This window comes from Mya arenaria, chromosome 10, assembly GCF_026914265.1.
Source record: "Mya arenaria isolate MELC-2E11 chromosome 10, ASM2691426v1".
NCBI lineage: Eukaryota > Metazoa > Mollusca > Bivalvia > Myida > Myidae > Mya > Mya arenaria.
In genome coordinates this window covers 25,147,389-25,163,803 of record NC_069131.1, presented here as the reverse complement: position 1 = coordinate 25,163,803, position 16,415 = coordinate 25,147,389, and positions in this window count along the sequence as shown.

The following is a 16,415-nucleotide window of genomic DNA, read 5'->3' as shown; positions in this document are numbered from 1 at the left end:
TTGTCAATTATTCGATTTTTTTGTGTTTCAATATTAAAATATGGATGTGAGATATGGGGTTTTAGTAAAAATAAGGAAATAGAACGTATACATTTGAAATTCTGTAAAACAATATTACATGTTAAAACCTCAACTTGTACAGCAGCTGTGTATGGCGAGCCAGATAGATATCCCTTGTAAGATAAGATATGTCAGAATTATCAAGTTTTGGTGTAAAATATTAGGAAGTAATAATATTATTGTACAGCGTTTATATGAAAGTATGTTGGTTGATGTTGCAAGAGGTAAAAGTAATTGGGCATCAAATGTAAATACTTTATTAGATAATGCAGGTTTAACGGATGTTTGGTATGACCCAAATGGCATGAATGTAAAATATTTCCATGTATTATATAAACAAAGATTGATAGACCAGTTCAAACAAACATGGTTTAACTCTGTACAGAACAGCCCTGTTTTATTTATGTATAGAGAGTTAAAACATATATTTGAATTTTCTGTTTATTTGGACAATGTACCGAAAACATACCGCATTGCTTTTACAAAATTAAGGTTATCTTCACACCCTTTACGTATTGAAACTGGCCGATACGGCAATGATAGAATAAATCATGAGCATCGATATTGTTTAATATGTGGTTCTGGTGAATTAGAAAAAGTATCTTTCGAAAACCTAATATGTAAAACCAAGTGTTGTCAAACTCATTGAACTTTTACAAACAGTTAATACTTATGTTCTCCTACGGTTGTGTAAATTTATTCATGAAGCATTTGTTATACGTTCTAATATTGTTAACAATGTAGTGCACTAATAGAAATGGATTTAAATTGTTCTCTGTTGGGTGAATAACGTAGCAGTCAAACCTCTTTTGATATTGTTATTTATCATGCATATGTTTATTTATTTTCTCTTACATATATATATATATATATATATATATATATATATATATATATATATATATATATATATATATATATATCTTGATATGCAATTAATTGATGAGAAATGATTATGTCACGTGATATATAATGTAAATTAAACTTATCATGTAACAAGAAACAATATGTTTACGTTACTTAATAAATATGTTTGAATCTGAATATCTCTGATTTTTTAAGTTTAGTGTTTGGGTCACTAACAAGCAAACTATCAAAAGAATCACTTTCAAACATTGGAATACCTGTTCACTATCAGATGTACAAAATGAAATAAGTAAACCATAACAGGATAAAATCAGACGAGCGTTCAGCACCTGCAGGCGGTGCTCTTATTAAAAATATTTTCACCTGTATCATGATTATCACATTTTCATTATAAAGTTGATTTTTTATTCATAATTATGTTTTCACATACAGTATCGTTGTGGATTATTTTAACATTCAAACATCTATGTATATAACATGTTAAAAGTAAGATGTTTAAGAATCCTTACGATCATTGTGCATATTTTTTACAGAACAGAACAGAACAGAAGTTTATTTTGATTTAGACTTCATAGTCTTTCATCACACAAACAATTACAGAAATGTACATAAACACAAAAACAACCCCTTTATTATTATGTTACTACATTTTATAGCATATGTATAAATACACATAAACAGAAAACGAATTTTAATTTAGGTATTGTTTAAATTATTTCTAATTTTAATCGCACAATTTATATAACAAAAAAAGGTTGTTTAATACATTCTTATTTTTACTTTGTAACAGTCCTATAAGCTGAAACATACTTGGATTTTGCCAGTAATAACGACTTATGTATCTTATTTTTATGTTTTATATATATCACACTTGAACATGAAGTGAAACTCATCTTCAATGTCCCTGCTTTCACAAATTACACATATTCGATCACGTCTCTCTTCTCGGTTTCTCCCGTAACGACCAGTCTCAATTCTGAGTTTATGTGATGATAGTCGAAGTTGACTTAACACATGTCGATAACGCTTTGAGTTTTTACGTCAAGATAATGTTCATATTCAATATTTTTGGTTTTACATATTTATATAGAGTCAGTACGTTATTATTTTGGAGGGAAGTGTGCCATTCTTGGCTGAAGTGATCAACAAGCCGCTGCCTAAAAAAATGAGCAAAACAGTCAGGATTTAAAGTGGATGGATTTTTCCCATACATTCCCGAAACCGTGTCTGTAGAGTAGGTCCTTTATCTTTGACGACCAGTTATCTAAATGTCTAATATTGTTGTCAGCAACTTATTCGTCATAAAGTGCCTTAATTACACAGTTGTTAGTGTTGATGACCAATATTTCACCATTCGAGTCTGTCTTATTATATGTAATGGGTAGCGTCCTAATTCACCATAAACACCCACATTACTTGTTGAAAGCTTTACACCTAGCATACGCTTGTAAAACTTCAGATGTACTCTTTCCAATTCTTTAGCATTGGAATATCCCCATATTTCACACCCATAACTTACTATCGAACCAACAAACGCGTCAAAAAGGTCCTACTGTGTCTTTGGGCTCAAATCAAAGCCCTTTAAATTTCCACTTAAAGTAAACATAGCTTTTAAAGCTTTTCCCGCTAGCATTTGCTGGTTATTGTTGAATTGGCCGTTACTACTAAATATCGTTCCTAGGTACGTGAATTGGTCAACTATTTATACTACTTTATCGTTATAGGCCCAACTTTTGCCACGTTTCAGCCTTCCTTGTTTTCTGAAAACCATGATTTTACTTTCATCGACATCGACTTGTAAACCCCAACGCTTGTAATAATCGGATAGACTGTTCAAACTTCGTTGTAAATCTTTGGCCGTTTACGCTAATATTACCATGTCGTCGGCATAAAGAAATAACATCAAAGTTATCTGTTTCAACGTGATTTCACTGTCTGGATTAGATTGTAAAAATAATTCTAGATCTTTGATAAACATGGCCCATAACAAAGGTGAGCATATTTCTCCCTGCTTCAAGCCGGTAGCTATATCAAAGAAATCGGAGTAACTTATTGCAGTGCCGTACCTGTACTCGTACATTTTCATACATGTTCTTAATAATTCTAAACATTTTGCCCCGCAAACCAAGTTGTTTAAAAATCTTGTACCACCGACCATTTCTATATACACTGTCAAAACATTTTGACATATCAATAAATGACGCATAAAGGCGCTATCCTTTAAAGAATACGTGTTGTATGATACTATTCAAACAGAAAACAGCATCCGTAGTTGATAATCCCTGACGAAATCCGAACTGTGCGAGACTACAGATTACAGACTGACCTGCTATTTCATACTTCGTCATGTTGATATTTTCCTGATATTAACAATAGTGCTTGCTTAAATCACTTGACACATTGTACAACTTATTATAGAATGATTGATAATGCTAACACATGTATTTTTTCTTAATCGTATTGCTGTTTATATTTTTCCTAACTCGTCATGCCAATAGTGCTTGCAAATAACTCATGGTTTTACTAGTTGCTGGTTCATACTGATACTTTTATGGAACGATGGTATATAAACACCTTTATGGAATAATTGTACCAAACACTGATTACACATTGTATCTGATTGTTTATATGATTCTTTTCAACAATTCTGCTCGGTATATATTGAAAATGTAAATACATGTTACATGATGCATATATTTATTTCACTTTAACATGAAAAGGTTGTAACCGCTTGTCCAAGTTTTAACTCACCAATACCCGGACCTATGGTTATCAAAATTCCTATAAGAGTAAAGTATTTTGCTTAAATTGCAAACTTAAAATTACTACGAAATCTACATGCAGCGTAGTTAAATGAAAACATTCTGACATTGTAAACCGTCCATATAGTCCGACGTTATTTTTTGTGGAAAAATGCCAAAATGTTCCGATTGATCCCTGACCTCCCCAGCAGGGCGTTTTATTCGGTTCTAGCTTCGCCCCTGAGTGCGTAAGAGAGATATCTAAAATTGGTCTTTAGTAAATTAAAACTATAGCAGACGCGTTACCTTCGTCACAAATAGTACTGTCATTGGTCCATTTTGCACTCTGCGTTTATAAAACATTCAATTAATAAAACATGCATAAACATACTGAACACTAAAAGGAACTACTGTTCCACATATAATACATGCATACTTTAACTATGCCCCAACAGGACAGCATCCACAAAAATACAAATATAATGTATACACATTTAACAACGCCCCAACAGGACAGCATCCACCATAATACAAATACAATATATGAATATTTTAGCTACGCCCCACCGAGACATCATCACTATTAAACAAATACAATATATGCAAACTTTAACAACGCCCACCAGGACAGCATCCACTATAATACAAATACAATATATGAATATTTTAGCTACGCCCCACCGGGACATCATCACTATAATACAAATACAATATATGCAAACTTTAACAACGCCCACCAGGACAGTATCCACTTTAATACTTATACAATATATGCATAATTTAACAACGCCCCGCGAGTATAGCACCCACTAGAACAGTATTTATTTCAAGTAATCCGTGCCAGTGAAGCGCACACTCTAAATTAAAGTATAACAACACAATAGAACGTGTTATGATATTATTTTGTATTTGAACAATGAATTATAGCCCCTGGACATGAGTTTATTTAGGTTTGAGTGAATAGTGTCGTGTGGTCAGCATTGTATGTATATTGGTCAGGTGAAGTTAGGAGCAACACAAGACGGATGTTTCTTAATGGTTGTCGTCAGGACAAACGTTTCTGTTAATAGGTTTAGACGTGTGTTTTAAATGCATTTTTCTTCTTGATATTACGATTGGTGGGAATATGTATAAATGATTTATTATCCGAAGCGGAACTTATGATCGTCCATTGTTTCCTCATCGCAAGGAAACCTCGCAGGATCGAACATAGTCACCCCCTCACCCCACGTCAAGTTGTCAATCCTATCACTGTACTGCTTTATGACGTCACTGTAATTTACAGGTAATTTTAATTTTGCTCACATTTTAGTATTATGTAATGTGTTGGTTAGAACCAGAGAGCCGTGCGAGTTTTTCCAGGTTTACCAAAATTAGAATGTGTTGAACGCCAAATCTCTTTGGCATTTTAATTCACGGCGGAAGTATTTAAAACAATTAAAACGTTTTGCACAATAAAGATCAGAAAGTCAAAACGCATGTCTCACTAATTAGGTCATAAAGATATACACGAGAATAAAACTACATTTTCTTTTGGTCTTAGACGTCTTAGCATCTGTCCAAAGACCTCTTAACCGAGTGTCAATTTTTTTTTAAATTTAAGTCCTTGTTTACATGTTGTCATAAATATGATGAACATAAGTGCAGACATTTTCCGAAGCGGACTTCGTTTCAATGAGATTACTGATACTATTTTAGGAAAGGCTTATGAAATATAAAATGAAAATTATTATTATGAAAAGTAATAAAATAAAGGTACGTTATAACAAAATGTCAAGTACCCGTATGTGGTCTAGGATGCACTCTCTATATGGCTCGTAACCACAGTTATCTCTCACGCCCCTCCGTTGACCGGATGTTAAGGTAGCACACCACTAGTGAAAACCTCCACTTGAAACTCTTCAATTTTAATGCTTTAGCCTATGTTGTTGAGTACAGGACTACAAATCTTTTGAGGTCTTAAGGCAGTGGTTCGAATCTAGTCAGAAGCACAAACATTTTTTTATTCTTTGTATTCATTTGCTTACATTTTTAAATATTAGCTTCTGTGAAGATTTTATATCTTGCAGGCACGGCAGTATGTTAAAATTGAAATTGGCTATTTCAGTACAGTATGACTATATTTGTTGGTGATGTGGTCAATAATGTATCACTTCTGAAAGCAAATATATTTTGTTACTCTGATACCAAATTATTACCAAAATGTTGAAAAAGGATTTTTCTTGTCTCTCGGGTGATTTCGTTTTTTATCGGGAATTCTGAAATGGGGGTAGGGTAATCCAAATTTAAATAAAATTGTTATTTGAAAGTATTTTCTTATCAATCTTGTTTTTGAATCCTGGAAAAGATACACATTAAGAAATTTTCAAGCTGATCATAGTTTGAAATGGTGCCCATTAGGGATGTACAACTTATTATAAAGAAAAGAGTGCTTGTGTTCATACTGTGTACTTGTGTCTTCGAATGTTTAACAGAAGCCAGTCGCTTGTTTTGTAATTCTTTTTAATTTTATATGACTGTTTTAAAGTCTGAGTAATGCACCAGTCAATTGTAACAAGGCCCTTCGTCCAGGTCCGTGGAATGGCGAGGACTTACACTTTCGGTCCAGCAAAGCCTGGGTAAAATCCCCGACGAACTGCTAGTAAAATCCCGTACCAAAGGGGCCTAAGGTAAAGCCCATTTCCCGCTATTTTTGGCTCGAGTGCAAAACCACCGCATTCACCCGGCACTGCTGGGCCACCTAGAAAGTAAAAACACGCCCAGAAGAAGAAGAAGAAGAAAGATTATTGCTTACTCGGGCATACTTCAAAAAAGTCTGATGAATAGATTCGTTTACTCCTTTCAAGTTTTGCCAATTCAAAGTTAATTGATTAAATTTACTCAGGTTGGCGGGATGCGGCAGGATGCAGCTTTACCAGCATTGGAGTTCGCTTCCTCTGCTGCTGTGGACAACACCTTCAACAAAGTTATGTTTTAATTTGCTCGCGTTTTTAGAATTTGCTGAACGTCCGAAAATCTGTTTCAATCAATAAGTCAAACTTTGTTTTTTAAGAAATACACATAAATAAATAGGCATTTTCTGTTGGTTTTTGAAATCTTACAGTGAACATGCTAAAAGGCACCAGCATTGTTCCCAAGATCTCTTTAACCGAACCCGTGTAGTAGAAAATGTTTATTTAGTTTTCGTGTATTTGAATATAGTATTGTAAATTGGATGGGGCATTGTGTTTCTTATGATTGAATGCTATTAATAATATATTCATCACATAGAAAGGCTGAAGAAAACCTGATGTTTTATTCTTTTAGATAATACTAGTTGATAAGCACTTTTATTCATATGTTTAATATAATTTTGTATTATTATTATTATTGTACTTGATTTAATTATATATAAACTTTCTTTAGGAACATATGGTGCTGCTTCTGTTCAAATGTTTCAGCGTCTGCTGTACCGGAGGGTCCAACCATTCACCCAAAGAGATTCCCCTTGCAGTGGAGTTGGCTACTGATGGCAACCCAGAAATGAGGAGATGGCTCATAGCGGGACTGGATGAGGTAAAATAGATCCTGAAACCTTATTCATATATATATATATATATTGGTAAAAATGAAAATGATTATTATGATGCGATGAGGATAAGGATGAAGATGAGGCTGAAAAAGAAGAATGCGTCTGCTGCTGGTTCTGCTGGTGTTGCTGCATGTGATGATGATGGTGTTGCTGCTGCTGGTGCTACTACTGCTGGTGGTGCTGCTGCTTAACAGATAAAATGATGACAGCTGAAGACGATGATGATAGTTATGAGGATGAAAAGAGGGGTGAGAAGAAGAAGAAGAAGAAGAAGAAGAAGAAGAAGAAGAAGAAGAAGAAGAAGAAGAAGAAAGATTATTGCTTACTCGGGCATTAAGAAGAAAGATTATTGCTTACTCGGGCATTAAAGATATTTCATACTTCAAAAAAGTCTGATGAATCGATTCGTTTACTCCTTTCAAGTTTTGCCAATTCAAAGTTAATTACATTAAATTTACTCAGGTTGGCGGGATGCGGCAGGATGCAGCTTTACCAGCATTGAAGTTCGCTTCCTCTGCTGCTGTGGACAACACCTTCAACAAAGTTATGTTTTAATTTGCTCGCGTTTTTAGAATTTGCTGAACGTCCGAAAATCTGTTTCAATCAATAAGTCAAACTTTGTTTTTTAAGAAATACACATAAATAAATAGGCATTTTCTGTTGGTTTTTGAAATCTTACAGTGAACATGCTAAAAGGCACCAGCATTGTTCCCAAGATCTCTTTAACCGAACCCGTGTAGTAGAAAATGTTTATTTAGTTTTCGTGTATTTGAATATAGTATTGTAAATTGGATGGGGCATTGTGTTTCTTATGTTGAATGCTATTAATAATATATTCATCACATAGAAAGGCTGAAGAAAACCTGATGTTTTATTCTTTTAGATAATACTAGTTCATAAGCACTTTTATTCATATGTTTAATATAATTTTGTATTATTATTATTATTGTACTTGATTTAATTATATATAAACTTTCTTTAGGAACATATGGTGCTGCTTCTGTTCAAATGTTTCAGCGTCTGCTGTACCGGAGGGTCCAACCATCCACCCAAAGAGATGCCCCTTGCAGTGGAGTTGGCTACTGATGGCAACCCAGAAATGAGGAGATGGCTCATAGCGGGACTGGATGAGGTAAAATAGATCCTGAAACCTTATTCATATATATATATATATATATATATATATATTGGTAAAAATGAAAATGATTATTATGATGCGATGAGGATAAGGATGAAGATGAGGCTGAAAAAGAAGAATGCGTCTGCTGCTGGTTCTGCTGGTGTTGCTGCATGTGATGATGATGGTGTTGCTGCTGCTGGTGCTACTACTGCTGGTGGTGCTGCTGCTTAACAGATAAAATGATGACAGCTGAAGACGATGATGATAGTTATGAGGATGAAGAGAGGGGTGAGAAGAAGAAGGAGGAGAAGAAGAAGAAGAAGAAGAACGATTATTGCTTACTCGGGCATTAAGAAGAAAGATTATTGCTTACTCGGGCATTAAAGATATTTCATACTTCAAAAAAGTCTGATGAATCGATTCGTTTACTCCTTTCAAGTTTTGCCAATTCAAAGTTAATTGATTAAATTTACTCAGGTTGGCGGGATGCGGCAGGATGCAGCTTTACCAGCATTGGAGTTCGCTTCCTCTGCTGCTGTGGACAACACCTTCAACAAAGTTATGTTTTAATTTGCTCGCGTTTTTAGAATTTGCTGCACGTCCGAAAATCTGTTTCAATCAATAAGTCAAACTTTGTTTTTTAAGAAATACACATAAATAAATAGGCATTTTCTGTTGGTTTTTGAAATCTTACAGTGAACATGCTAAAAGACACCAGCATTGTTCCCAAGATCTCTTTAACCGAACCCGTGTAGTAGAAAATGTTTATTTAGTTTTCGTGTATTTGAATATAGTATTGTAAATTGGATGGGGCATTGTGTTTCTTAGATTGAATGCTATTAATAATATATTCATCACATAGAAAGGCTGAAGAAAACCTGATGTTTTATTCTTTTAGATAATACTAGTTCATAAGCACTTTTATTCATATGTTTAATATAATTTTGTATTATTATTATTATTGTACTTGATTTAATTATATATAAACTTTCTTTAGGAACATATGGTGCTGCTTCTGTTCAAATGTTTCAGCGTCTGCTGTACCGGAGGGTCCAACCATCCACCCAAAGAGATGCCCCTTGCAGTGGAGTTGGCTACTGATGGCAACCCAGAAATGAGGAGATGGCTCATAGCGGGACTGGATGAGGTAAAATAGATCCTGAAACCTTATTCATATATATATATATATTGGTAAAAATGAAAATGATTATTATGATGCGATGAGGATAAGGATGAAGATGAGGCTGAAAAAGAAGAATGCGTCTGCTGCTGGTTCTGCTGGTGTTGCTGCATGTGATGATGATGGTGTTGCTGCTGCTGGTGCTACTACTGCTGGTGATGCTGCTGCTTAACAGATAAAATGATGACAGCTGAAGACGATGATGATAGTTATGAGGATGAAGAGAGGGGTGAGAAGAAGAAAAAGAAGAAGAAGAAGAAGAAGAAGAAGAAGAAGAAGAAGAAGAAGAAGAAGAAGAAGAAGAAAGATTATTGCTTACTCGGGCATTAAGAAGAAAGATTATTGCTTACTCGGGCATTAAAGATATTTCATACTTCAAAAAAGTCTGATGAATCGATTCGTTTACTCCTTTCAAGTTTTGCCAATTCAAAGTTAATTGATTAAATTTACTCAGGTTGGCGGGATGCGGCAGGATGCAGCTTTACCAGCATTGGAGTTCACTCCCTCTGCTGCTGTGGACAACACCTTCAACAAAGTTATGTTTTAATTTGCTCGCGTTTTTAGAATTTGCTGAACGTCCGAAAATCTGTTTCAATCAATAAGTCAAACTTTGTTTTTTAAGAAATACACATAAATAAATAGGCATTTTCTGTTGGTTTTTGAAATCTTACAGTGAACATGCTAAAAGGCACCAGCATTGTTCCCAAGATCTCTTTAACCGAACCCGTGTAGTAGAAAATGTTTATTTAGTTTTCGTGTATTTGAATATAGTATTGTAAATTGGATGGGGCATTGTGTTTCTTAGATTGAATGCTATTAATAATATATTCATCACATAGAAAGGCTGAAGAAAACCTGATGTTTTATTCTTTTAGATAATACTAGTTCATAAGCACTTTTATTCATATGTTTAATATAATTTTGTATTATTATTATTATTATTGTACTTGATTTAATTATATATAAACTTTCTTTAGGAACATATGGTGCTGCTTCTGTTCAAATGTTTCAGCGTCTGCTGTACCGGAGGGTCCAACCATCCACCCAAAGAGATGCCCCTTGCAGTGGAGTTGGCTACTGATGGCAACCCAGAAATGAGGAGATGGCTCATAGCGGGACTGGATGAGGTAAAATAGATCCTGAAACCTTATTCATATATATATATTGGTAAAAATGAAAATGATTATTATGATGCGATGAGGATAAGGATGAAGATGAGGCTGAAAAAGAAGAATGCGTCTGCTGCTGGTTCTGCTGGTGTTGCTGCATGTGATGATGATGGTGTTGCTGCTGCTGGTGCTACTACTGCTGGTGGTGCTGCTGCTTAACAGATAAAATGATGACAGCTGAAGACGATGATGATAGTTATGAGGATGAAGAGAGGGGTGAGAAGAAGAAGGAGAAGAAGAAGAAGAAGAAGAAGAAGAAGAAGAAGAAGAAGAAGAAGAAGAAGAAGAAGAAGAAAGATTATTGCTTACTCGGGCATTAAGAAGAAAGATTATTGCTTACTCGGGCATTAAAGATATTTCATACTTCAAAAAAGTCTGATGAATCGATTCGTTTACTCCTTTCAAGTTTTGCCAATTCAAAGTTAATTGATTAAATTTACTCAGGTTGGCGGGATGCGGCAGGATGCAGCTTTACCAGCATTGGAGTTCGCTTCCTCTGCTGCTGTGGACAACACCTTCAACAAAGTTATGTTTTAATTTGCTCGCGTTTTTAGAATTTGCTGAACGTCCGAAAATCTGTTTCAATCAATAAGTCAAACTTTGTTTTTTAAGAAATACACATAAATAAATAGGCATTTTCTGTTGGTTTTTGAAATCTTACAGTGAACATGCTAAAAGGCACCAGCATTGTTCCCAAGATCTCTTTAACCGAACCCGTGTAGTAGAAAATGTTTATTTAGTTTTCGTGTATTTGAATATAGTATTGTAAATTGGATGGGGCATTGTGTTTCTTAGATTGAATGCTATTACTAATATATTCATCACATAGAAAGGCTGAAGAAAACCTGATGTTTTATTCTTTTAGATAATACTAGTTGATAAGCACTTTTATTCATATGTTTAATATAATTTTGTATTATTATTATTATTGTACTTGATTTAATTATATATAAACTTTCTTTAGGAACATATGGTGCTGCTTCTGTTCAAATGTTTCAGCGTCTGCTGTACCGGAGGGTCCAACCATCCACCCAAAGAGATGCCCCTTGCAGTGGAGTTGGCTACTGATGGCAACCCAGAAATGAGGAGATGGCTCATAGCGGGACTGGATGAGGTAAAATAGATCCTGAAACCTTATTCATATATATATATTGGTAAAAATGAAAATGATTATTATGATGCGATGAGGATAAGGATGAAGATGAGGCTGAAAAAGAAGAATGCGTCTGCTGCTGGTTCTGCTGGTGTTGCTGCATGTGATGATGATGGTGTTGCTGCTGCTGGTGCTACTACTGCTGGTGGTGCTGCTGCTTAACAGATAAATGATGACAGCTGAAGACGATGATGATAGTTATGAGGATGAAAAGAGGGGTGAGAAGAAGAAGAAGAAGAAGAAGAAGAAGAAGAAGAAGAAGAAGAAGAAGAAGAAGAAGAAGAAGAAGAAGAAGAAGAAGAAAGATTATTGCTTACTCGGGCATTAAGAAGAAAGATTATTGCTTACTCGGGCATTAAAGATATTTCATACTTCAAAAAAGTCTGATGAATCGATTCGTTTACTCCTTTCAAGTTTTGCCAATTCAAAGTTAATTGATTAAATTTACTCAGGTTGGCGGGATGCGGCAGGATGCAGCTTTACCAGCATTGGAGTTCGCTTCCTCTGCTGCTGTGGACAACACCTTCAACAAAGTTATGTTTTAATTTGCTCGCGTTTTTAGAATTTGCTGAACGTCCGAAAATCTGTTTCAATCAATAAGTCAAACTTTGTTTTTTAAGAAATACACATAAATAAATAGGCATTTTCTGTTGGTTTTTGAAATCTTACAGTGAACATGCTAAAAGGCACCAGCATTGTTCCCAAGATCTCTTTAACCGAACCCGTGTAGTAGAAAATGTTTATTTAGTTTTCGTGTAATTGAATATAGTATTGTAAATTGGATGGGGCATTGTGTTTCTTAGATTGAATGCTATTAATAATATATTCATCACATAGAAAGGCTGAAGAAAACCTGATGTTTTATTCTTTTAGATAATACTAGTTCATAAGCACTTTTATTCATATGTTTAATATAATTTTGTATTATTATTATTATTGTACTTGATTTAATTATATATAAACTTTCTTTAGGAACATATGGTGCTGCTTCTGTTCAAATGTTTCAGCGTCTGCTGTACCGGAGGGTCCAACCATCCACCCAAAGAGATGCCCCTTGCAGTGGAGTTGGCTACTGATGGCAACCCAGAAATGAGGAGATGGCTCATAGCGGGACTGGATGAGGTAAAATAGATCCTGAAACCTTATTCATATATATATATATATTGGTAAAAATGAAAATGATTATTATGATGCGATGAGGATAAGGATGAAGATGAGGCTGAAAAAGAAGAATGCGTCTGCTGCTGGTTCTGCTGGTGTTGCTGCATGTGATGATGATGGTGTTGCTGCTGCTGGTGCTACTACTGCTGGTGGTGCTGCTGCTTAACAGATAAAATGATGACAGCTGAAGACGATGATGATAGTTATGAGGATGAAGAGAGGGGTGAGAAGAAGAAGGAGAAGAAGAAGAAGAAGAAGAAGAAGAAGAAGAAGAAGAAGAAGAAGAAGAAGAAGAAGAAGAAGAAGAAGAAGAAGAAGAAGAAGAAGTAGAAGAAGAAGAAGAAGAAGAAGAAGAAGAAGAAGAAGAAAGATTATTGCTTACTCGGGCATTAAGAAGAAAGATTATTGCTTACTCGGGCATTAAAAATATTTCATACTTCAAAAAAGTCTGATGAATCGATTCGTTTACTCCTTTCAAGTTTTGCCAATTCAAAGTTAATTGATTAAATTTACTCAGGTTGGCGGGATGCGGCAGGATGCAGCTTTACCAGCATTGGAGTTCACTCCCTTTGCTGCTGTGGACAACACCTTCAACAAAGTTATGTTTTAATTTGCTCGCGTTTTTAGAATTTGCTGAACGTCCGAAAATCTGTTTCAATCAATAAGTCAAACTTTGTTTTTTAAGAAATACACATAAATAAATAGGCATTTTCTGTTGGTTTTTGAAATCTTACAGTGAACATGCTAAAAGGCACCAGCATTGTTCCCAAGATCTCTTTAACCGAACCCGTGTAGTAGAAAATGTTTATTTAGTTTTCGTGTATTTGAATATAGTATTGTAAATTGGATGGGGCATTGTGTTTCTTAGATTGAATGCTATTAATAATATATTCATCACATAGAAAGGCTGAAGAAAACCTGATGTTTTATTCTTTTAGATAATACTAGTTCATAAGCACTTTTATTCATATGTTTAATATAATTTTGTATTATTATTATTATTATTATTGTACTTGATTTAATTATATATAAACTTTCTTTAGGAACATATGGTGCTGCTTCTGTTCAAATGTTTCAGCGTCTGCTGTACCGGAGGGTCCAACCATCCACCCAAAGAGATGCCCCTTGCAGTGGAGTTGGCTACTGATGGCAACCCAGAAATGAGGAGATGGCTCATAGCGGGACTGGATGAGGTAAAATAGATCCTGAAACCTTATTCATATATATATATTGGTAAAAATGAAAATGATTATTATGATGCGATGAGGATAAGGATGAAGATGAGGCTGAAAAAGAAGAATGCGTCTGCTGCTGGTTCTGCTGGTGTTGCTGCATGTGATGATGATGGTGTTGCTGCTGCTGGTGCTACTACTGCTGGTGGTGCTGATGCTGCTTAACAGATAAAATGATGACAGCTGAAGACGATGATGATAGTTATGAGGATGAAGAGAGGGGTGAGAAGAAGAAGAAGAAGAAGAAGAAGAAGAAGAAGAAGAAGAAGAAGAAGAAGAAGAAGAAGAAGAAGAAGAAGAAGAAGAAGAAGAAGAAAGATTATTGCTTACTCGGGCATTAAGAAGAAAGATTATTGCTTACTCGGGCATTAAAGATATTTCATACTTCAAAAAAGTCTGATGAATCGATTCGTTTACTCCTTTCAAGTTTTGCCAATTCAAAGTTAATTGATTAAATTTACTCAGGTTGGCGGGATGCGGCAGGATGCAGCTTTACCAGCATTGGAGTTCGCTTCCTCTGCTGCTGTGGACAACACCTTCAACAAAGTTATGTTTTAATTTGCTCGCGTTTTTAGAATTTGCTGAACGTCCGAAAATCTGTTTCAATCAATAAGTCAAACTTTGTTTTTTAAGAAATTCACATAAATAAATAGGCATTTTCTGTTGGTTTTTGAAATCTTACAGTGAACATGCTAAAAGGCACCAGCATTGTTCCCAAGATCTCTTTAACCGAACCCGTGTAGTAGAAAATGTTTATTTAGTTTTCGTGTATTTGAATATAGTATTGTAAATTGGATGGGGCATTGTGTTTCTTATGTTGAATGCTATTAATAATATATTCATCACATAGAAAGGCTGAAGAAAACCTGATGTTTTATTCTTTTAGATAATACTAGTTCATAAGCACTTTTATTCATATGTTTAATATAATTTTGTATTATTATTATTATTATTGTACTTGATTTAATTATATATAAACTTTCTTTAGGAACATATGGTGCTGCTTCTGTTCAAATGTTTCAGCGTCTGCTGTACCGGAGGGTCCAACCATCCACCCAAAGAGATGCCCCTTGCAGTGGAGTTGGCTACTGATGGCAACCCAGAAATGAGGAGATGGCTCATAGCGGGACTGGATGAGGTAAAATAGATCCTGAAACCTTATTCATATATATATATTGGTAAAAATGAAAATGATTATTATGATGCGATGAGGATAAGGATGAAGATGAGGCTGAAAAAGAAGAATGCGTCTGCTGCTGGTTCTGCTGGTGTTGCTGCATGTGATGATGATGGTGTTGCTGCTGCTGGTGCTACTACTGCTGGTGGTGCTGCTGCTTAACAGATAAAATGATGACAGCTGAAGACGATGATGATAGTTATGAGGATGAAAAGAGGGGTGAGAAGAAGAAGAAGAAGAAGAAGAAGAAGAAGAAGAAGAAGAAGAAGAAGAAGAAGAAGAAGAAGAAGAAGAAGAAAGATTATTGCTTACTCGGGCATTAAGAAGAAAGATTATTGCTTACTCGGGCATTAAAGATATTTCATACTTCAAAAAAGTCTGATGAATCGATTCGTTTACTCCTTTCAAGTTTTGCCAATTCAAAGTTAATTGATTAAATTTACTCAGGTTGGCGGGATGCGGCAGGATGCAGCTTTACCAGCATTGGAGTTCGCTTCCTCTGCTGCTGTGGACAACACCTTCAACAAAGTTATGTTTTAATTTGCTCGCGTTTTTAGAATTTGCTGAACGTCCGAAAATCTGTTTCAATCAATAAGTCAAACTTTGTTTTTTAAGAAATACACATAAATAAATAGGCATTTTCTGTTGGTTTTTGAAATCTTACAGTGAACATGCTAAAAGGCACCAGCATTGTTCCCAAGATCTCTTTAACCGAACCCGTGTAGTAGAAAATGTTTATTTAGTTTTCGTGTATTTGAATATAGTATTGTAAATTGGATGGGGCATTGTGTTTCTTAGATTGAATGCTATTAATAATATATTTATCACATAGAAAGGCTGAAGAAAACCTGATGTTTTATTCTTTTAGATAATACTAGTTCATAAGCACTTTATTCATATGTTTAATATAATTTTGTATTATTATTATTATTGTACTTGATTTAATTATATATGAACTTTCTTTAGGAACATATGGTGCTGCTT